At 41.4% G+C, this 22,353-nt stretch overlaps 1 protein-coding gene across 2 annotated transcripts in view; it reads right to left on the bottom strand.

The window, feature by feature from the left end:
* SGK3 (serum/glucocorticoid regulated kinase family member 3) overlaps positions 1-20,551 on the bottom strand; it is a 61,003-nt gene extending 40,452 nt beyond the window's left edge. Inside the window, exon 1 of one of the 2 annotated variants that reach the window (XM_064442599.1) lies at positions 20,438-20,551. The gene's annotated coding sequence lies outside the window, so the exon portion shown is untranslated. Of the gene's footprint in view, positions 1-20,290; positions 20,357-20,437 lie in introns of those variants that run through there. The other variant, XM_064442605.1, reaches the window with a different exon arrangement.
* Positions 20,552-22,353: the final 1,802 nt, after the last annotated feature.

Consider the following 22,353-nt stretch of genomic DNA (forward strand, 5'->3'; position numbering starts at 1 on the left):
AGACTCCCTGGACACATGAGAGCACTAGAAAACACGGGCTATCACAGATAAAAATCAAAGATGACAACCCTGAGTGGGAAAGTGATTTAGCTGAAAGCCCGAGAGTTAAAACTGTGGAAGAAATGCCAGCTGGACAAGATTTAAACATCAAAGTGCACGTGCAAGCAGCAGTGTCACCAGGTAACTGTTCTTTACCAAACCAGGTTTTGTAACACTTAATGCATGTATGCATATTAATGGCTTTCATTGAATGCATTTTCATAGCTGCGTGCCTGTGCTTATTTGCAAAGCCTGAATAGTGGTTCAGTTTTACATGAGCTGCGCAGGAGAAATGCTTTTTTCCCCTACTTTCTTTGTGTATGCTAGATCAACAACAAAATGTCTTCGGATTACAGAGACAGTATTTAATTTTGAAGGATTGAAGTGAATACTTAAGAGACAGATTCATAGCGAACGTATACTTGAACCCCTTCTCCCAAACAAACCAACCCACCCGAAACTACCACAACCCACCTAAACAAGTATGACTGAAAGATTCATTATTATCTGTTAAGAAACATAAGAACTTGGCAAGTAAGCTTCCCAACCCTGAACGACATTCACAGGAACTGACAGTTTTCCAGCACTCCAGGTACAAAGATGATGATCCATGTATCACACAGAGTGTCCTGGAGCACAGAGGCCAGTGGAGATCAAGACCAGGATCTACACCACCACTACATAGACCCCACTTAGCATAGCAAACACCACAAACCAAAATAATGGAAAACTATAGAAAAATGGTAATAAATTGCATCATTTCACAAACATCAAAGTATGCACAACATGAACCAGAAGAATGACAGCAGCACCACATCAGAGAAATTCTTCACAGAAGCTAAGAAGAAAACTGGTTTAAATCAATTGAGGCATATAGTGAAGATGAATGCTAGTACACAAGCAAGCACTGCTCCAAAAGCAGCAGTGTCACAAGGAATTAAGGAAAAATAGGTAATGCTGAAAAATTAAAAAGGCGAGTTTATCCCCACCTAGGGGAACATGTATGCTAAGTGCGTTGTTGCATACCTTGGAACTTCAGATTCTCTGTCAGTGCTCTTCAGAGCAATTGTAGTTTTTGTTAAAAATATATGAAGCTCAGTCGCTTCAACAATGCATTTACACAGTGCTGGGATGATTAAACCAACAGCTGAGATTTTTTCTGGGCAAGATTAACTGCAGTAAATAGCAAATACTGTCATTCACATGGAAGAGTCCCACTAAAAAAGGGTTCGGTGGCATCTCTGTCTTAAGTACATTGACATTTACACTGGGCAATGCTACTGCACATATATCTGGTCCTTCCTAGAAGCGGTAGCTGTACTCTGACCTATGCAGGACTTAACATCTACAGTCCGAGCTGAATGGCAACGTTTGTGTGCTGGGTATCCAGAGGTCCAAAACAAATACAAACAGGTTCTGTCGTGGTAGCACCTCCAGGCAGAAGCAAAACAAGAGGCATCTCTGAAGAAAATTACACATACAGCAGGTTTTACAGATCCCATCTCAGTCCAGCTTAGCCCTCACCTGCACACAGTACCAGAGACTTTGCCCAGGGATGGCTCCCTTTGCCCTCACAAAGGCCACTTTCATATCCCAGATGTTACTTCACTTTAAAAAATTTTCATTCCCTGAGGTGCAGGGATTGCTATATTCTGAGCTGTTTTCTTACAAACCAGGGATTTCTGGCTGTATTTCAAATACTTTGTGTTCGGTTTTGTCACATATGGTTTTTTACAATGAGAAGGAATCTGTTTCAAGTAACAACTATGGGCAAATACCCTGTAGAAAAGGGATTTTACGTACCTCGCCACCACCTCATCGTAGGGAAGTATTTGATATGTACAAGGATCTGGAGGCAGCAAATGGAACACGATAGGCTGAGTGGTAGTGGGGAGGAAACCTGAGTGATTCATTCCAGCAGAAAAGCTGTTATGTACCTCAGACATAGCACAGACATCCCTCATGACCTCAATACCAACCTATAATCCATACCATAACCAGTTTCATATTTTATCCAAATACATGAGTATTAGAGAACACACATACATGGAAACCAATTTATTCTCACAAGCACTCAACAGGCTTTTAAAAGATGGAAATCAAATTGAAAACATGAAGACAAGTAATGCCATGAGTTACCCTTTTTTCCTTCAATGCAAGAGTTCTGCTTGTTTACATTTTGTGATTACTTGAAGCCTCTGTATAATTTCATAAATGTATTTAGGAAAATACATTCCTTTTGTACAACACTATGTTGTAACTAACAACCCGCTGGGTAATTTGATACAGGCAAGCAATTTTTGGTAGAAACTGCGTAAGTGCATGGTGGGATTTCAAGATAAAAAAAAGCAGTATCAGGCAGTGAAATACTATAGCTGCATTTGCAATACACACATCTCTTATTTTCCTCACTTCATCCTCCCCAAGTTCTTTATTTCCCTCATGCATACACTAAAATGTATTAGTATTGCCATATCAGTAATTTTGGAGTACTATTTTCAGTCAGGGCAAGTTGAACAATGTATTTTGTTATAAAGCAAACATCGTAATATTAGTTTCTAAAAGCTACTTATGCAAGGCATTTTCACTGAACGGTGAAGTGCACATGAACTGTCTGACAAAGCCCACCTTCTGACCCAAACCGTGCTGTTTACATCCTGTTCGCTTATCAGTGCAAGAGCTGGCAGGGTTCCACCAGGAGATCTTACCCAGTTACAGCCTGTGGTTAGGAGAAGCACCACTAACCCAGGGCACATAGACACACACCAGTATTCACTGCCCACCAGGCCCAGATCTCTTTTCACCTTGCACCTATCCTCGCTCACTGCAAGTGTGCAGTCCGGAGCAGGTACCCAAGCGAAATCTCCACAAACTAGTTCAGCTACCATAAGCACAATAGTAGTATGAATAAACTCCTGATAGCCTAGTTTACCTTAGTTTTCAGTTATCTTAGAGACGCACATTGTAGATACTCCCTCAAGCCACCTCCACTTGCTTACACAGAAGCATGGAAGATTTACACCGGTTCCAAGAATATAAGGAAAAATAAGTCCTTTGGACCTGACTCATCACTGAGTCCTACAAGGGTGAATACATATATAACAAAAGGACAAACTGGCTGCTTTATAGATATATAGCAAAATATGTGCTTGACACGTTAAATATACAGCTTATTGGTATATGCTAACATATTCTGAGGCTAGTTTCAGCACACACATACAACACAGTAATATATTACTGTGCTGTTAAACCCTTTGAAGCTGAAGTTATTCACTACACCTCATGAAGTATCGGTATATGCTGCTAAAAAAACCTCTCAACTCATAGTACTGCAAGACCTCCATTTTGTTCTTAAAGGCTCTTTGGAATTCAGCTCATAAATACAGTTCTATAAAACAGGTCAAGTATCTGAGTTTGCAAGAGATCTGAGCAGTTTGAGCAGGAAGGTATACCAAAGCTAAGTTAAGTATAAAAGGAAATAAAAAAGCTCTCTAAGTAGTAATTCTGTATGGATGTTTCTTAATTCAGCCTCCTGGATCCCAGCTACAGCACGTTCTGCTAGAATTGCAAATACAGGCTGGGGTGAACAAATATGCTTTGGTAAACAAATGCTCTGGCGCACAATGTTATGTAGGTGGGGTCTACCCAGAATGTCAAGAGTTCTTCCCCAGAACATAGAGATGAGCAAGAACACAAGCACCGTATTTGCATTCTGAAGCTATTTACCAGTAGCTCATGTGTACAGGTATTCTATTCAAATGAAACTAAACAAGGGCATTGGTTTGGGAGTGTCCACTCCCTCACAAAAGGCTCACAGCCTTTTTCCAAAATGTCAGCATTTTAAAGGCAGCCTAGGATCTACAGAAGGACCAGATTTGGATTTCCTGTTCTGTTAATACCTCTAAAAAATTGTTCATGTCAAAAGCCACATGTATTCCACTTGAGCATTGTTACGCACCAACTCTGAGCAGAAAAAAAGGTAGCTGTGATGTAAAAACCCCACTACCAAAGCAAGAAGCTGTGTATCATAATCCAAAAATGAGAGATGTAAGCAAAATGTTGTGAAAGTTTATTATTTGCTGTCCTTATTTTGTTTAGTTGTTTATCCAGCTGGTTCCTCATGTTTGCCAGATGCCCAACCTTATTCCCAACCCACAGAGATCTATTTCCATCTACAACTGCAGAGTCTGGGTTTTGTTCTCCAAGCACAAATATTACCATTTTCAATCCTGGGAGCCGTGTGTCAATTTTTTAAATGTGTATGTGGGCCTGAACTATTAAGTGAGTTTCAGCAATAAATTTATAGAAAGATACTTCCTGTCTTCTTCTACCAGATAAAACCAATACAACACAGGATGTTCAAGAACAAGAAGGGACAGAGGACAAATGATCAACTTTTGGACTCTACTAAACTACATTTTTCTTTAATATATCTTTCTTTTTATAATATGACAATCTAGCAGAAGCCGCTTAATGGAATATTGTAAATCTGAGTATGAAGCACAAGCAACAATTAAAGAAATCCCTCTAAGCTAGTTATTAACTCAAGACCCCTGTTCCATTATGCAGTTTTAAAAAAGAATATGGCATTACTTAATGTTTCAGGTCAGCAATTTTTTGACGTTAGCATTTATGGTATTGGGTGGTAAGGACTGCAGGGAACAAAGAAAGATATTGTAGGTTGCAGCATGGAACATGAATACCAAGTAGAAGTTATCACGAAATTGTATCTGTTGACTTTTAGCTTTGATGTACATGCAGCCATTTTAAAGGGACAATAAGAACCAGATTCGTTAAAAGACATGGTATTTTCTTGCAGTCATTGTTCAAATTAGTCAAATGTTTCATATGAAAACATTCCTGCACACAAATCCAAGCTACTCTCTTTTCTATAAGGCATGAGATCAAGAATAAGTCTTATTCCAACTACAGTCTTCTCCAATAATGTTGTACAAATTAAAGTAATTTTTGTAGATGACAGTGCAATTTTAAGCTGGCATAAGAACACAAAAGAACAAAATGCCAATGTTTTCTAATTAAATGGCAATCTTTGTGTCAACCTGATTCATTAATTTTTTTATAAATCTTCAAATTAAGCAAAGAAAAAAAATTGTTCTAGAAAGAAGATGAAGTTCATAAAGCCACGAGAACTCAAGATGTCATACATCTCGAACTGAAGCACTTAATAAATATGTTGTTACTGCACTGGTAGCTAAATGTAGGAGCTGTGCAGAATCTGTACAGTGTTCAGGAAACTACCAATCATCAGCCCCCATTTGGATGCAATTGCAACGGCGATGAGGATACCCAGACTGGAATATGCACTGCGCTAATGGAAGTTAATAGGAGTGGTGTTGGAGGAGGGTGCCAGTATCTTCCACTCTTGGATTAACTGATGAAAATGTAACTTCAGTCTGAAGCAGATACCATGTAAGCACCCAAAAATCTCTGTGCCACACTAGCTCTGTTTCCTCTCAGGTTTGGGGTGAGTCACTAGCAGGTTTCTACACCAAATTGCTTCCGATGCAAATGCACCTTCATTTATATAAAAAGTGTTGCAGTAACAGCCCTTCAAAATACCCACTTCAGAAATAATGTTTCTTCATTCACCTTTATATAACTGTGGTTCTCCCAGGCCTACGCTGCTCGGTTTTTTTCCGCCTTTCTTTGCCACCAATTTATGCCTACCCGCATGCAGTTGTGAGCAGACCATGACTGCAGGGAACGCCTGCGCTGCTGGCACAGTCAGCTTCCCTAGGGAGCCTGGGGGTGGCAGGCAGGTGTCTGGCCAAGTGGTCCTCACCACATACCTCTGCTAAAATAAAGTCAGGGTAATTATGGATATTTTCACTCCTGCCTCCACTGATTGATTCAAAAGCATCTTCAAAATCAGAAAATACAAGCATTGTTTATTTCTCACTCTTAGAAGAATAATGCCTAATTTTGAGAAATGTGGAATTACTGAGGACAAAACCATTATTTTTTTTTTTACATAATTCTTTTAAAGTCAGAGCAAGCAAGATGGCTGTTTATACTGCTGATTCCTGGCTCCAGCATTCCTCCATGCATAATTGCTCAATAAAGCTTTTCATAAACATTTTATTGCATTTGTTGTGAACTTGCACCATTAAACTAGTACCTCATTTTAAACCTGGTTTATGGGAAGAATGTCTCAAGTCCCACAAGTCAGAGCAGCTTAGCACTTTTATGGGATAATGGAGTGATAGTATAGTTTCTATCAATTAACAAAAGGACCAGCAGTCGAGAGAGACAAAAAGAGAACAAATAAAACATTAAGCTAACACCAAAGAGAAAGATATTTCGGACATTTCACATAAATGCGAACTTGAAAGCATTAACAGGCCTACCACGCTGGGCAGGTAGAGAGTAAAACTGTACCTGTGCGGATGCTAGAATTGTGGGAGTATGAAAACAGAAAGATGGTGGGATTAGTTATTTAATTTACATGGGATTATATTAAGTTTGGGTTTATTGCATGTCCAGGAAAATTGAGAGCAGAGCCCATGACTTCCTGTAGTGTCTGGGGGAGGGGAGAGGAAAACATGCAGAACCCCCACTCCTTTACTTTAAAAAAAAATTATTTTTTATGGCAAAAAAAAAAATATATATATACACACACACACAACTGCATATTGGGGAGGGACAAATTTACCATGAAGGAAAGGAAACTCAATACTAACAAAAAGTTATTTCAGAGAATACTTGCCAGTATCTTCTGAACACATAAATTGTGGAATTTCTTTTACATTTTTAAAGTTTTCAAATACTGCTAGATAATCTGCCCAGTCCTGAAAAATTAAGTAGTCAATTTACTGAAGACTCTTAAAAGTAAAATAGGCCTGACACTGGTCTGTGGTTAATTCTGTAATACATTGGCACAGAATGTATCATAAATTCGGAAGGAAGTCAGACTAAAGAAAGAAACAAGCACAATCCCAGCTACTGGCTAAGAATAATAAATAAATAAACCAGGGTCTGAATCCAAATAAATAGATTAAGTAGTATTTTCTTTGCCAGTAGCAGCATTTTCTTGGCCAAGACTATTCAGATTCCAAGGAACAATAAAATTAAGGCCTGCTACATTGTAAAACATGAAAACAGCAATAAAAACGTGCCTGCAACAAAGACTCAAATATTCAACCAAGGCACAAAGGAAGTTTTTGCATTAGAACAAGGAAAAGATCTTGAGTCTCCCAAACCCCCAGCACATCTTATGCATTATCCCACAGGGGAACAAGATTACTTGCAAAGGACAGCCTTCTTACTCAGCTAGGAATACTTCTTACTTCCTTCTAAAAGCACCCCAGCCCTAATTCTCTAGCACCACATAACATTGATTGCTCATCTGTGTAGAGCAACAGCAGAACCCCCGGGTTACATACAAACATTTGCAAGACCACTCGCCAACCACAGGGAGATTGGAGCTCCCTAGGAGTACTTGGGTCCATGTGTTAATATGCTCAATTTATTAGTTTGCTAAAACTAATCTCTAATTAGATACAAGGTTAGAAGGGCTGCAAATAAATTAACATCAAAATCACAGTAAGTCTTATTGGGCTGGCGATGTTAGTTAGACAGGAGAAAAGGAGACAGAAGCCTAAAAGAGCATTTTGTCATCAGGACAAAGTGGCAGATCTTTGCCTAGTTAATTATTATATTAAACCCTAAATAGCGTTTCATTTTGGGCACCTCCTTCACCAGCACAGAAAAAAAAAGGTTGCCAGCAGCGGCACACACTTTGCAAACAGTAATATCAAATACTAGGCAATGGAAAAAAAAATCTTTCCATTTTTCTTGTATCATCTTTCTCATTTACCTTCACTGGGAGGAAAATGTCTGTTACATCCTGCCTCTCCTCTTGCCTGTTTTCTGCAACGCATCCTCACCAGAGGAAACCCACAGGGTTTCAACCCTCAAGAGGTGCAGCTCTGCTCACAGCCCCTCTCTTCCTGCTCTCTCCACACTCCAACGCCACTGTCATCCTCTCTGTTCAGGATTCATTCCACACTGCAGCTGTGACTTGTCTTATGTCACCAGCTAAGAATAAAAGCCAGAGCAGAGTTCTTTGGAAAAGAGGTCATCTTTATTAATTTTGTGCAAGACATCCAGCATAAGGTGGACTTGATGCAGCTTCAAGTGCCTAGTGGCTGCCAATGACCAAGACAACCACATAAATTTATACATACAGATATGTATTATTGCACACCCCCCTCTTATCATGCTCAATGGTCTCCATACTAATCCTTTAAAGTTTCAAAAATCTTTCTATTCCTAGCTCTTAAGACCCTGGTCAAGACAACCAGATCCCTTTCTTATGAAAGAGCAGCAGCACACGTAGCAGCTTTAATTCCAAGAAAATGCTGCAGGGACTGGCTTCCCATAGTGGGGTGGGAACACTCTTTCTGCCTTTTTCACTCACCCTGGATTTGAAGAAAGTCAATGGTAAGCTTTTAGGATCATTGGTGTCACTGGTGGTGAATGTGCAAAGGCTCAGTTCTCCCTCAGGGGTGGAGAGCAAAAACAGCAAGGGGAGGCATTTACAGTTAATTGCTGAGGTCACTCAAGTCACAAAAGTGTTCATTATAATGAAGTGTGTTTGCTGAAGTTTTTGCATTTCATTGCTGGAACAAGCAGTCGAAATAAATCCTGGGCCTAAATCTATGGTTGGAAGAGCTTGCGCCCAGCATCGCACTTTGCACAGTATCAACAACTTGTGGAACAAAACCTGGCTTCTACGGACCAGAAATGGAAATGTACAGTAACTGTAAATCTGAAAGCACACCCTCTCTATTTTTTAAATTCATGTTTCCCACTGTGGTAGATCCACTGGCACTGGGCACATGACAGACAATGCACGGTAGGCAGCCGGCTGAGTCTGAAGCATGGCAAGAACAAGCTGTTTGCACTAACAGGGCTAATCAGTTTAAAGAATGACGAAGCCATTAAAAATATTTCACAGCACCAGGGTTATTTGTTTGATATCTCAAATCTACATATCAAACAGCTAGCAACTTGGAAATAAAACAAAAAAGCCTGAAATGGAAATCTCGCAACATGTGGTATCTTGATAGCCACATAGTATAAGGAGTAAAGGCCTGTGAATTGTCATGAAGCTTTATTGTTGTTTAGACTCACACTTATTTCAAAATTAGAAATTTTTTAATTAAAATATGGAGAAAATACAGAAGGCAGCAGATCCTTTAGATTTGTTTCTAGACAAATGGAGAGCAACCAGTTCAGAAGACAAGTTGACTAAACCTCATGAAAAGGGAGGAGAGGGAGCTCATAAACGTAATGAGGACAAATGTGAACACACTCAGGTAGAGAAGAGACCTCACAAGAGACACTAAGCAAAGAGACAAGAAAGCAGCAGCAGTTCCTCCAAGAAACAATACAACAGGATAATCCGTGCTTGTGCCCTGTAAAAATAAACAGCAAAATCTGCGACACAAGATTTATTTGTCAGGACAGACATAGATTGTGAAAACCCGGTCAAATTGCTAGCAATACGTATAAAATCTGCATAAGTACATCAGTATGAGAATGAGCATTGTTAAGACAGAATTATAATGCAAATAAAAAAAAACAAGCTAGCAACAAAAAAAATCCTTATTATCAACATGTTTATAGCTTAAGAGCATGAAAAACCTTGTTGCCCTAGTCAACACAGAGAAAAACTGATGAGAAATGGCATCCAGAAGGCTATCGTGTTTAGGACATCAGTCTTCACCAAGAGGGTCAAATGCAAGCAGCGAATAGCATAAATAACAGCAATGACATAAGATTTCAGGGGGAAAGGCAGGGAGAAAGAGGGAGTGTGAATGAAATTGTGTGCACGTGTGCATGATGGAAAAAAACAAACAAGTAAACAAAACAAAGCAACAAAAAACAACAGTAAGAGTATTAGAGACCCAATGAGCCTATCTAACTTCAAATTCCTGGGCAAGACAATCCAGAACAAATTAATTAGCAGCACCTGGAAGATAATCTCAACTAGTAGCCAAAAGAGATTTGTTAAATCACATTGCTAACTTCCTTTGACAGGCCTTCCAGATAGACAGGAGAGAAACCACAGATGTCGCATCTTTCCTTTAGCAAGGCTTTGAAACAGCCTCAAGATATTTTAACAATCAGAATACAGATGCAGGAAGAATAAAGGTTAGTTCAGGATGTGAGAAACAAAGGTTAAATATATCATCGTCAAGATAAAGTAGTGATCTGGAAGGACGGAGTGAAATGTAGCAGGTTATGTACAAGATACTGCCCACAGGCAGGAAACATCAAACATACAAATACAGGATGGGAAACAACAAGGCAGCAGACTACAGCAGGTCACAAGACACAAATATCATGCTGTTGTAAGAAAGACAAACATTGCTATGAGGTATAAAATTAAAAGAAAAAGTGTTGGGAGTGCAAAGCCTCAGCATGATCTGCTGAACTCAAAAAATCCTTCTACTTTACTCTGTGTCTGAATACCTAGGAAAGGTGTGGACCCACCAGAGAGGGTCTAGGGAACAGTAATAAGAACACAAAGTAGTCTAGAAAATGTGACTTATGGGGAGGTGGGATGGACAAGCTAGTTGTTAGTACAGGATAAAATAAAACCATTTAAGGGACAGCTGTTGCATTGAAGGACTACTACAAAGAGAAGGGAATTGTCTCTTCAGTCAGCTATGGATAGGACAAGTCCTAATGAGCTTAAAATGAGTACAGGAAAGCTTCAGGTTAAACACTGGAGAAAGGGAGACAAGAACATTAAAAAAAATAATGGAAGGGTAGTGAAGCACTGGAAGAGATTCTACCAGCAAAGAGATTTAAAAACAGCTGAGGCAAACACTTCTTCATAAAAGACAGAATGCACCTTTGGCGCAGAGACAGTTAAATGACCTCTTCAGACTGAGACCTTATGGCTGGGAGCAATATTTGAGGAAAGAGATGGTGGCAAACAAGAAGCGAGGGGGAGGAAAAGTGGTTTGAAAGCACAGAGAGGAGAAGCACTGAGGGAAGTCAAGTGACAGGCAGGAAACTGAGAAAAAGAAAGATGAAAAATGAGACAGCCTTTTGCACGGAGAGCCATGTTACACTTTCATGAGAAACTACTTATAAGCTTGCACCTGAAGTCAAAAGGCAAGCTCCAGGTGCTTGCATCTGCCCCTGCTGTAGTTTTTGTTCCAATGTCTACCTTAGCAAGTAGCACAGTGCAAGAAAAGCACATCCACAGAGAGGAAAACAGTTGAGTATTCAGCATCTACACTACCCACGTTGGTGTGGCAGGATTTTTATGTTTTGCTTCAAGCTAGCTCTAACCTGGTCCTGTGGGCAGGATACCCGTTAGCGGTTGGTAGGTGTTAAAAGCACTCCTGCAGAACATCTTCCAATCTGACCTCATCTGAAGGGAATCCAGCTCATGTTCCCCAAGATGACCCACCAGTGTGAACCAAAATGTGGTGAGGGACATACTTCAAAAGCCAGCTCCTGATATGGTAACACAGACTCACCCTAAGCAGAGGAATGCTGGGACAAACAGTGGCATCCACATGGCAAAGAGCAAAGCAGGACAGGTCAACCATAGCTGACCAGAACAACACTGCTCACCTCAACTGTTAGATAGATCTAAATACTTTGCAGCAACAAGCATGACTGCATTAAGTGTCTAGGCACCAGGCACTAACTGTTTTGAGGCAGCATATTGACCATTTTAACTGACATCTGATGTGACATATGGACGTCTTTGGTAGGTCTGTAAATAAATGAAAACATTGTGATGGCTGGTTACAGTTTACCAACTGCATTTTCTTTAAAATAACATTCTAATAACCTGTCCTTCTTTTTCTTTCTTTTCGTTAAATGAGGACCTATGTCTAGGGACTTTTTGACTCATATAAATTAAAATAGCAGAACCAAAACAAAAGGCCAAGCGCCCAAGCCATCAGTCTTTTCTAGCTGCTGAGTCATAAAGCCATAACCAAGACAAAGAACATTCCAGTTTCTCATTGCCAGTTCCTTATTTCTTTCCAACATACCTTCAGTCCATGATGCAACTTTCTCTTCCTAAAGAAGGGTCAAATTGTGCACATGCCTCTGTGCGCGTGCCTGTTCAGATTCTGAGCTACAAGGCCATCCTCTGTTCCTTACAAGGCCATTGCTCTGTAGCTTCTGAAATATTCGACACCTTTGGATTCCTTGTCAAGGACTGTTTTCTTTTTTCTTTTGTTTCTGTGCACATCACGCATCCAACGTGGTTCCCTGAATAATTATCTGGGCTTTGTCTGGGTGGTTGATGTTAAATTTCTTTCAGGTCACTTCAAGTGATGCTTCTACGTAAAACAGCAAACTGATTTTTGCACACGTTGACAAGTTTACAGTATAATTTGAGTAAAACTGTGTTATGAGGTTCCTCCTCCCATGCCTATTTTAATTCTTTATAAACAAATGCACATGAAACATGGGGAAAACACCTACAACCAACCTCAACTAATATCAACAAATACAATTAAAATGCTTGCACAGAAATTCTAGATACTTTTTAATGCATGAGAGAAGCTACAGAATTCTGGTTTTATTCCCAGATAATTAAACAACAGGAAAAATGGCTGAGGGCATGAAACATAAGAATATCTTAACTGAGGATCCTAGCCAGCTTGTGTTGCAGAGCTATGTTTGCAAGACAGGCATTATTTATACATTCTGGTGAGGTACTCCGCAAGTTTAACATTTTAAGGCTGTTTATGAATTTCTAATAGCCTCTGTGAATTCACATAAAATGTGCTTAAGTACACAGATGCTATGACCAAACCCAAATGAATCATAAATTTGAAGTTCACCTGAACTGGTGAGGTTAAGTCAAACTTCTAGTTTAAATTTACATTGCCTTGGACGTGTAAATTAATGTCCAAACTGCAAAACTTACTTTTAATTGGGTTGGACAGTAGATGAACTCTTTCCTTTTCAGTCTGCCTTCTGATTTTAATTGGGTAGAAAACTACTGTAAATATTTTCTTCTTTCTCACTCCTTCTTCCCAAGGTTTTTTATAAACAAGTGAAGTATTGTTTAGCTGCTATGCACTATACCCCACACACCCCAAACCAAAACAGAACAAAAAAAGTATGCATTCAGATTGCTACAGAGCACTCAGGGTTGTACAGATATTTTGATCACGCACTGCAGAACAATTTTGCATACCTCAAAAAAAAAAAATGTACTAGTGCAACTTAGAGCATGTTTTTAGCTTTGGTTTTCATTATCTGCGTAAGGAGAGAAAAGTAGGCTTTGAAATTTCGGCAAGTGAACCTAGAAAGATTTGCTCAGCAGTCTCCGAGTCTCTGGTCAACAGCTCTGTGCTGTTCAAAGCCGAAGTACAAGTGCATCACTGTTCTCTCATTTAAATGTAGAATAATTCTAGGATTCATGGCAATGCCAGCTTAAACTTAAGCTCTAAAGAAACCCTTTGTTTTCAAATAAATCAGTGGCTGGTTTTAGATAATTCTATAAAGAATCCTATTCATCCACCACATAACGTATTAGTGAACATGAAAAGAGCACCAGAGAGGCAGCCAACCTTCAAAATATTCTGAAGAAAAGTGAAGTTAAACCAATCTATCTGGCATATGCCTTTAGAGTTACATATAATGTGTGTGGACACATACACAAGATGTAAAACCTCACTGGAAACAGCACAGTTTGTTCTGGATACAAACACTTTAAGACAGTTGAAAATTTCGGAGCGCACTGGCCGCGCTCACTTGCCAGAACAATGTAATTGCTCTGGTTTTCTCTAACTGCTGCAAGTATCACATGGTTTTTCAGGGACACTATCAAGGAACATTTTCGTGGTCCCCTGACAGAGAAACCCCATATGTTTTCAGTCAGGACTCTTAACACAGAAGGATGGCAGAAAAGAGACCCAACAATTCTAAAGACAACAGATATTCTTTTACCAAGGGCTGATTTGGGAGGGATGGGGGTGAAATTTAGATGTTTTAATATTAAAATGCTGCTTAAGTATTTCCGTGATAGTCTGAAAATCCAGAACCCCTTGCAAGAGCAACTGATCAAGCTAAATTACTTATTTACTAGAAATTTACTGTGAGCACCAGGAGATTAGATTAACACCAATAGATGTATTACTTAAAGGAAACACTTGAGTGAAACAAGAGGGCCCAGTACTTGGGAGGAAAAAATAAAAATCAGGAGGCAAGTTTGATTCTAGGTTGTCAGCATCTACTACAACTCTGTATCAGCCCCTTCTGTTTCACTTACCTCTCATAAAACATTGCTAGATACTTTTTAACGTTACATGCTCTTTTTACTTACCTTTTATGACAACATAGCTTTTTTCTTTTTTTTTTTTTGTCTATAATATAATCAAGATGCACCATTACTACTGCAGCAAGGAAGCAGAAGTCTCTTAGTTCTTTGATGCGTTTGTCTTCAGGCATTTGACAGTCTGGGTACTTTTGCCAGGCAGCTTTTATTTTAGAACTGTTCTAAATTTTCTCAGTTTTGTAGTTTTTGGTAGCATTCCAAACTTGTAGATTTAATGCATCTTGGTTTTGCAAGGTATGCTTAAATCTCATCCAAAGGGAGTACAAAAGTTATTTTTTTCTTTAATTACCTCCTATCCCTGTTCCACGCTCTTCCCAACATTAAAGCAAACACATATCATAAACTGGATATTCCACAGCATTTAAGTAAAAGCATTCATTTTCTGAATGCTCAGTCCTTACTTATTTACCAAACTTAGTATGAAACATATTTGAGGGCTTGATAGTGATCCCAGTTCATAAATAACTAACACTAAGATGCCAAAAAAAAAAGTCTCAACCTAAACTATCACAATCCAAATATACGGTTGTTCTGTCAGACTGCTGTGGTCCGAGTATATTCATACTTAAATACATACGTCTGACATTCCTGCACTTAAGCAGGAACTAACACAGGGCACAGAACAGAAGAGGTCAGAAGACAGACAGATAAGGGCTACAGCTCATGCTCTGGGATGTGACTCAGAGATGACTAGACTCCCTTAGCCTTGAGAAGAGGAGGCTTCACTGGGACCCAACAGCCACCTCCCAATGCATTTGAGAAGGTTAGGGAGAAGACAGAGAGACTCTGCTTGCAGTGCATTGCATGAGAAGGGAAATCGTTATGAGGCTAGTTGACCACTAGGACAGGTTGCCCAGAGGGGCTGTGGAGCCTCTGTCTTCAGAGATTTCCAAAACCCAGCTAAAAAGAGCCCTGAGCCCATCTGAACTGAGGGTTAACCCTGTTCCGAGCAGGAGGTAGCACTCAACACCTCCCAATGTTCCTTCTAACCTGAATAACTGCATGATTTAAGACATTTAGCCCTAAGCAGCACTTACCCCTTCAGCATATCTTCCTAGCTGAATCCAGAAGTGTCACTGTAATGCAATGTTATACACAACACCACAGGACAATAATCCTCACAACTCCCCCAAACACAATTTCTCATTAGCATATTAATTTGATCAAAGATTAATGGTGCAAAGCCCTGAAATAACCATGAAGACTCACTGTCCAAGACATGGAACTGTGTTTCCAGCCGGTGCCTTATTTTAACAGCAAACAGAAAAGTTATGAAAACTCAAAAACTAATCCACAGTTTGCATATATTTAGATATCAGATTTTGTAGTCTCTATTAATTAGATGAAAATAAATACTTGGGAGTGACTTCAATTCCACAGTTGTTCAATAAACACTCAAATACAGGGTATAACGCCATGGGACACTGCAAATCTCTTTTGATGCACCTGCTACATTAGCAGTGACTTCAGAACCAGAGGCAAAGCCTTCCTTGGTCTGATATCTGTTCCAAAATATTTTGCAATTAACAAGACAGTGAAAAAGTTTTAAATAATTCTGTTTCATCAGTTATTTCACAACACTGAACAAGAGATGCATAAGTACTGTTGAAGGAAAACTGACTGCAAGAACTAGAAGAGACAGTAGTAGCAAAGCAGCATGCTGGTGCCTCGGAAACAGCTGGAAACATGTCAGTCTTGCTTCTTAGCAGAGGCAAAGGATCAGAAGTTGGTACCCCTTGGGTTTTCTCCAAGAGAAATGTAATCGTCTATAAAGTTATGCAACTTCTGCAGTGCCAGTATTTTGCAATAGTATTTGGCAAGGCACTTCGCACTAGCAGCTTGCCAGTCGCCCTCAGAGTTTCAAACAACTGCCAAAAAATAAGATGTGGTATCTCTTTGAATAAAGGAGCTTTCAAGTACATTTAGACACCAATCTTGCTTATCCATGCCCCCCCAACCAGGTACTTTCCTGCCCTAGAACAAAGAAACTGTACTAACAAAGTAAAACTTTTCAAATATGACGGAATGATGAATTTCCCTCTTCTTGTCAGATGATGCTCACAGGGTGTCTGAAAGAACGAAGTGAAAAGATCATGTGAAGACACAACCTTCCTTGTTCCTTTGCTAAAGGTTAGGGAAGATGACTCTCAACACAGAGCTGGGTGAGGAAATGGAGTTACAGGTCAGGCCACCCAACCTGTGGATTGGATCAGTTACAATAAGAACTGAACACCTGCATAATAGAAAACTGCCAGGCTGGCACCTACCACCACACAGATACACTGCAAGAGAGGTGTCCCAGGAAGAGACTTCTGCACTGGAAATGGGGTTTTCTGGTAGGAAATACTGGACACCCTCCTCACTTCAACTTCAGAGCTTAAACTCCTAAGCCAGGACTACAAAGAGCTGTAACCATCTACTCCAGAGCTCAAAGTCCATTCTTCCTCTGGGCCCGGTTTTCTCCTAGAGCAACTAGCCAAGTGTTGCTCCTCTCCTGAAACACAGAAGATGCCATGGTAATTCCCACCTCTAATTAACAGCCTCATCGTCAGTGACTTGAGCTCTAAATCCCAGCCCTCCTCCCAGAGGAATACAGAAACCGCTGCAACAGTGTCAGGCTCCTGCTGGTGCTCCCTCATGTCAGCCTCGGGCAACCTGCTGCACCTTCCACGAGATGGCCCGGGTTAAACACAGGGAACCATGCCCTCCCACTCACTTCAGCCTGTGCAACAGCTGCAAGGGTTGGGTAAGATGTGGGCTTGAACCCCTTGGGTGCAGGGACCAGGAGCCCGGGTTTCAACTCCTAGAACACAGTCTACTCTTTAGACAAGTCCCACCACCAGCAGCTCTCAGGGAAAGCCAAGTACTGGTTCCTCTTCTGGCGACGTTTTAAAAAGAAACCCCATACAACTGCATTTCGAGACATAACCAGTCCTTTCAGCGCCTCTGTTTACAGTGTGCTTGCCAGGTGTCCTAGTTTCTTGATCTCCTAAGGGCTTTGATGCTCAACTACAGCAGCTCTAGATAAGGCGCTTAAGAACTTTCTGCTTAGAGGGAGATCCAATACGTTTAAGACACTTTCAGAGTCAGCCAGACACTGTGTTAGGTGGTTTGGAAGACTTGGGAGATAAATTCTGTTTGAGAATTAGGAATGCAAGCAGGAACCTGATTAACACATTTTAAAATGTTCTCACAGTATGCTGAAGCCCTTCAGTTCTGCTTTGGAAAGCGTGTTTTCTTTGCAGGTTATTTTAGCTTATGGATACTACTCAAACTAGAACAAAATGAATCCTTCAATACAAACACTTGAAGTGCTAACTTCAAATAAAAACAACATATTGCTTTACTACAGCTCAGTCTATATAAATACATAGATTACTTATGCCAGTTTCTAGTTCCTTGGTCTAGAGAAAAAAATAATTCATAGCAGTATAAGTCTTCAGTGACTTATATGCATCCAAAAATGAAGTCACAAAAAACCCTAATAGTGACTTTCCTTTGGGGATGTGCCCAGTCCTTAAAAGTAACATTTTTCTAAATGACAAATTAAAACATTAAAAAAAAAATTCATTTACAGCTATAAATGCATGTAATCTGATCTTGATTTACGTGCAGCAATGCAGGGCATTTGTGTATAAAATGGCTTGCAGCCATGGGACAAAAATGCCCTAGTACTTGCATGCAAATTATAAAACAGAAACCATCTGGAAAATTATCTGGGATATAGGCAGGATAACCCAGGACAGAGCTAATGTGTGGATGTGGCTAAAGGATCACAGCTTATTAGATGCTTATCCTGTATGGATGGGATAGAAAATAAGATTTGGCATACCCTCTTATACAGTGATGATTAACATGAACCTGCAATTAACACACATGGCATTATAAAATGACAGATTATTTTCATAATAAATCCCAGATCCCAGGGGAGAAAAGAGTTGATCTGCATCTATTTTTATTTGCTAATACCTGTGACATTTTATTAAATACACTTTATTTTTGGCTCTCAGCATACCCTATTGAAATATCTTGTTGCAGGGTCAAGTCAGCTTTGGAGGCTTGCAGCTACTCCAGCTAGCTAGGCTGAAACAATTCTGCATATTAAAAACCAGCAATCACTATTTTAAAGACATGCCATTACAGTCAAATTATCCACCTACTTGTGGATTGACTTTAAACAAGTCAAAAAATGAGCAGACTAGTAATTTTAAAGTGCCCACATCTTAAAACTTTAACGACTAGCTCCCTGCAACACATTATTTTATAAGCAGAGTGGGCTGGGAACCACCCAACTAATGTCCCCCCAGAGGTCCTTTGAGCCTCTGTTCAATGAGACTTGAACATCCAGCTTTGTCAGGCTTCTTAGAAAGCTACCTGTCCTTAGAGAATAAAAATGCAGAGCAATAATAAAAACCGACAACTCCTATCAGCTGTTGATTATCAGAATGAAGATCCCCTCAAAACAATATAACCAATGAATTATGAAGTCCTGCAGTCCTCTGGATGCAGCCCATGCATAAACCAGTCCACATAACTCTCCTTCCCCTCAGGAAATGTTTAATCCTCTTTTAAGATAACAACAGATATTGAATTTATTAGATTAGCAGGAAAGAAGTTAAATGCAAGGGCTGTCAGCATCTATTTTAAGCATCCAATACAAATTTCAATGCTGTTTCATTGCTAAGACCACATAACAAAGAGGCTGTAGCACTTGCTAGAGAGAAATCTAGAAACCACAAACTCCTTTTTGCTGCCAACTAGTGCATATTCTTGCTCTTCATACACTCCCCAAAATGAAGGGGAAGAGCTTGGCATAATTCAGACAAAAATCCAGCTCCGCAGGAGCATATATGTCTCAGCAAGGGGAAGCCATGGAGTGCTCACCAATGCTCCTGAAAGAACTGAGCCAAAGATGTCCTGCAAATGCAAAGTCACGCAGGTAAATGTTGTGGGATGTACTCCTTCAAGCTCCACTAGTTCTCCCCCTAGCGCAAATCCTTCAAGTTTGCATCAGAATTTTACCTTTCCCGTAAGAGATCTGTCCAGAAAGTACGGATACTTTGCAACTCCCTCTGCACGTGAGGAGAAAATTATTTTAATTTTCTCCATGCCTCCAAACTTCTCTCATATTTAAGGTGTTTAAAGGGGTGAAGAAGCAGTTCCAGCCCTCACCTATCTAGAGCACAGGGGTCGCTAGGAAGACAGACCGCTGACCTAAACTGCATTAACTGCTTTTCCTCTGCGAGGCACAAAGCAAAGTGAACCAGGGTCTCCCCATCCTTCAGGGTCCCGGGGAAAGGGCTCTCTGGAAACAAGCTCTTCCAACTGCTCTAAATGTAAATGCCAAGACACCCTTACCTCTTGAACGCCTGCCTGCTTCCACCTTAGCATCACTGTCTGTATGGAATAGTGGAACTGAAATGGAGTTTGGTAATGGCTGTAGCTGCGACCCAGAAATCAAACCCAGCCAGCCACGCAAAATAAAAGCATAATTTGTAAAACTACACATTCACAGAGTAACGCATAAAAATATTAGGGCAAGAGTACTAGGAGGAGCAAGTAACACTACGGAAAAGGGTGGGAATAAAAAAAAGTAAGACGGAAGGAGAACGTGAAATGCAGAATGACTTTGCGACTTCTTTGCAAATACAGCACCTTAAACTATACCAGCTGGGGGAAAAAGCGGGGGGGGGGGGAGCAGAAGTTTCTCCATGTTTGCTTGGAGCACTCTGTCCCCAGCCCGTAACTGGACCCGTGCAACTGGAGCCGCACGCCCACGCGGATCCGCGTTTTCCTGCGCGAACAGTTTCAGTTCCCCCACGCCCACGGCAGAAGCCTCGGGAGGGCCACACCGAACACCCGCCACAGAAGCGAGTGGGGATGTAAGACAAGCACGCGTACCTTTTCGGGCTGCAACAAAAGGCGGGCAAAACGGTCCCGTGCCCGGTACCCGCGACACCCCCACCCTCCCCGCGGCCGGTGAACCTCCATGGCTCCGGACCCCCCTCTTTAAATCGCCCGGCCGCCTGCCACCTGGGCCCCGCGTACCTGCCCGCCTCCCTCCCGGCCGGGGCGGGCCGGGGGGTGTCCGGCTGTCTGTCCGTCCGTCCGTCCGCCCGCCCGCCCGTTGCAGGCAGCTTCTTCCTCCTCCCCGCCGCGCGGGCCGCGCCCCTCCTGCCGCCGCCCCGGGCTGACGGGCTCCCGCCCGCGGGGGGGGTGGGGGTGAGGGAACACGGCGAGAGGAGGTTCAAGGCCGGATTACCGGGCTCCTCCGGTTAAACCGGCGGGTCATGCGGGGTCCCCCCCCGCGTCCCACGCAAACCGGGCAGCACAGGCTGCGCCCGGGGAGCGAGTTTGGGGCGGGCGACGGTGCCCTGAAGCAGCGCCCGGCGAGCCCGCCGCTCGCTGAGGCACACGGCGAGTTATTCCCCGTCAGCCAAATAGGCACAGCCTACATAGTACTGGGTCGCTCCGTCAACTGCAAAGCTGTCACGCCCTGGCACAGAAAGCGAAGACAGATCTTTGATGCCAGTATTTCATTCGTCTGGCCGGCAAAACCGAATTAATCAGGCTGGATGGAGAAAGGAGGCATTGGAGACGTTACCTAGGGTGCAGAAGCATCCTCCCCCTTCTGTCTTCTAGGCATTATTTTGTCTTTTTCCTTCTCTACTCACTCGATGCTGGTTTCTCATGGCAGGATGTGGTAAAAATAGAGTTATCAGTCTGTCTCAAGCGACATTTGTTGTCTCTTTTCTGGCTGCTGCTTCTGTGCTTCCTGCCGCGCTTTCTTCTGCACATATTACCACAGGATGCAGCATGGAACAACCCACCCCGCTCTTAATTTGCACAATCCTGCCTCATAACACTTCTGTGTATCAGATTCATGGTTTGAGTATGGCCAGCTGAGGTTTGTACATAGCACACCTAAGGAGATGGTACCGGCTTGGAAAACAAGAACTTCAGGAAGGCCTCAGAGGTGGGTCATGAGACAAGGGAGGTTGTTCCAAGCACAAATGGAGCACAGGTGAAATTTCTGAGTGGCAAAAAGAAGGCAAGAGACTACAGAGAAAGGCAACAGCTCTCACATCCTGAGATGCAAGGAAGAAAACGGAGACTCTAGTATGGGCAACAGTGAATCCTAGACAAAGACCTCAATCTGATGGTCTGATATAGTTAATCTGATGTCCTAGCATATCTTAAAAGAATGATCACTGCATTACAGTGTCCCTTCAATACAGTTTGGATAGTTCCTTCCTTCCCTGCTTCCAATTAAGCAAAGGAGTGAGATTAAAAGGTACAGCGAAATGCCACGTCTTTGAGGAAAAATAGGATTAAGGCATTCTTGCCAAGATTGTATGATTTCATGCAAGCTTCCTCTTTTACTCTCTTCAATTAAGGATTTTGCTAACACATTTTTAGTGGGAATGCTGTTTTAGCCCATCATTATGCCCACTCATTTGACTGCACCTATAATTCACTACTGATCTCAGTCTTTTCTTTAGGTTGCCACCACTTGCTGGAATTGTACGCTCTAGTTGCTACAATTGCTGTTGTGTTGAACACTTCTCTTTCTGACTGACAGCTTCTTTAAAACTCTGGTGGTCCAAAAGACGAAGTTGGAAAATGGCCTGAATATTTAGATCATTTATCATAGAGAGCTGAAGTATATTTAAACATCATGGGAACTACCTACCTGTCAGCCTGGGAAGATCATGGGAAAGATCCTCCTAGAAGCTATACTAAACCACATGCAGGGCAGGGAGGTGATCTGAGGCAGCCAGCATGGCTTCACCAAGGGCAGGACCTGCCTGACCAACCTGTCAAGAAATGGCCTTCTATGGTGGAGTTACTACATCAGTAGACAAGGGAAGAGCTACAGATGTCATCTATCTGGACTTCTGTAAGGCCTTTGACATGGTCCCACACAGCATCCTTCTCTCTAAATTGGAGAGATATGGATTTGA

Source organism: Phalacrocorax carbo, chromosome 2 (assembly GCF_963921805.1).
Source record: "Phalacrocorax carbo chromosome 2, bPhaCar2.1, whole genome shotgun sequence".
Taxonomy (NCBI): domain Eukaryota; kingdom Metazoa; phylum Chordata; class Aves; order Suliformes; family Phalacrocoracidae; genus Phalacrocorax; species Phalacrocorax carbo.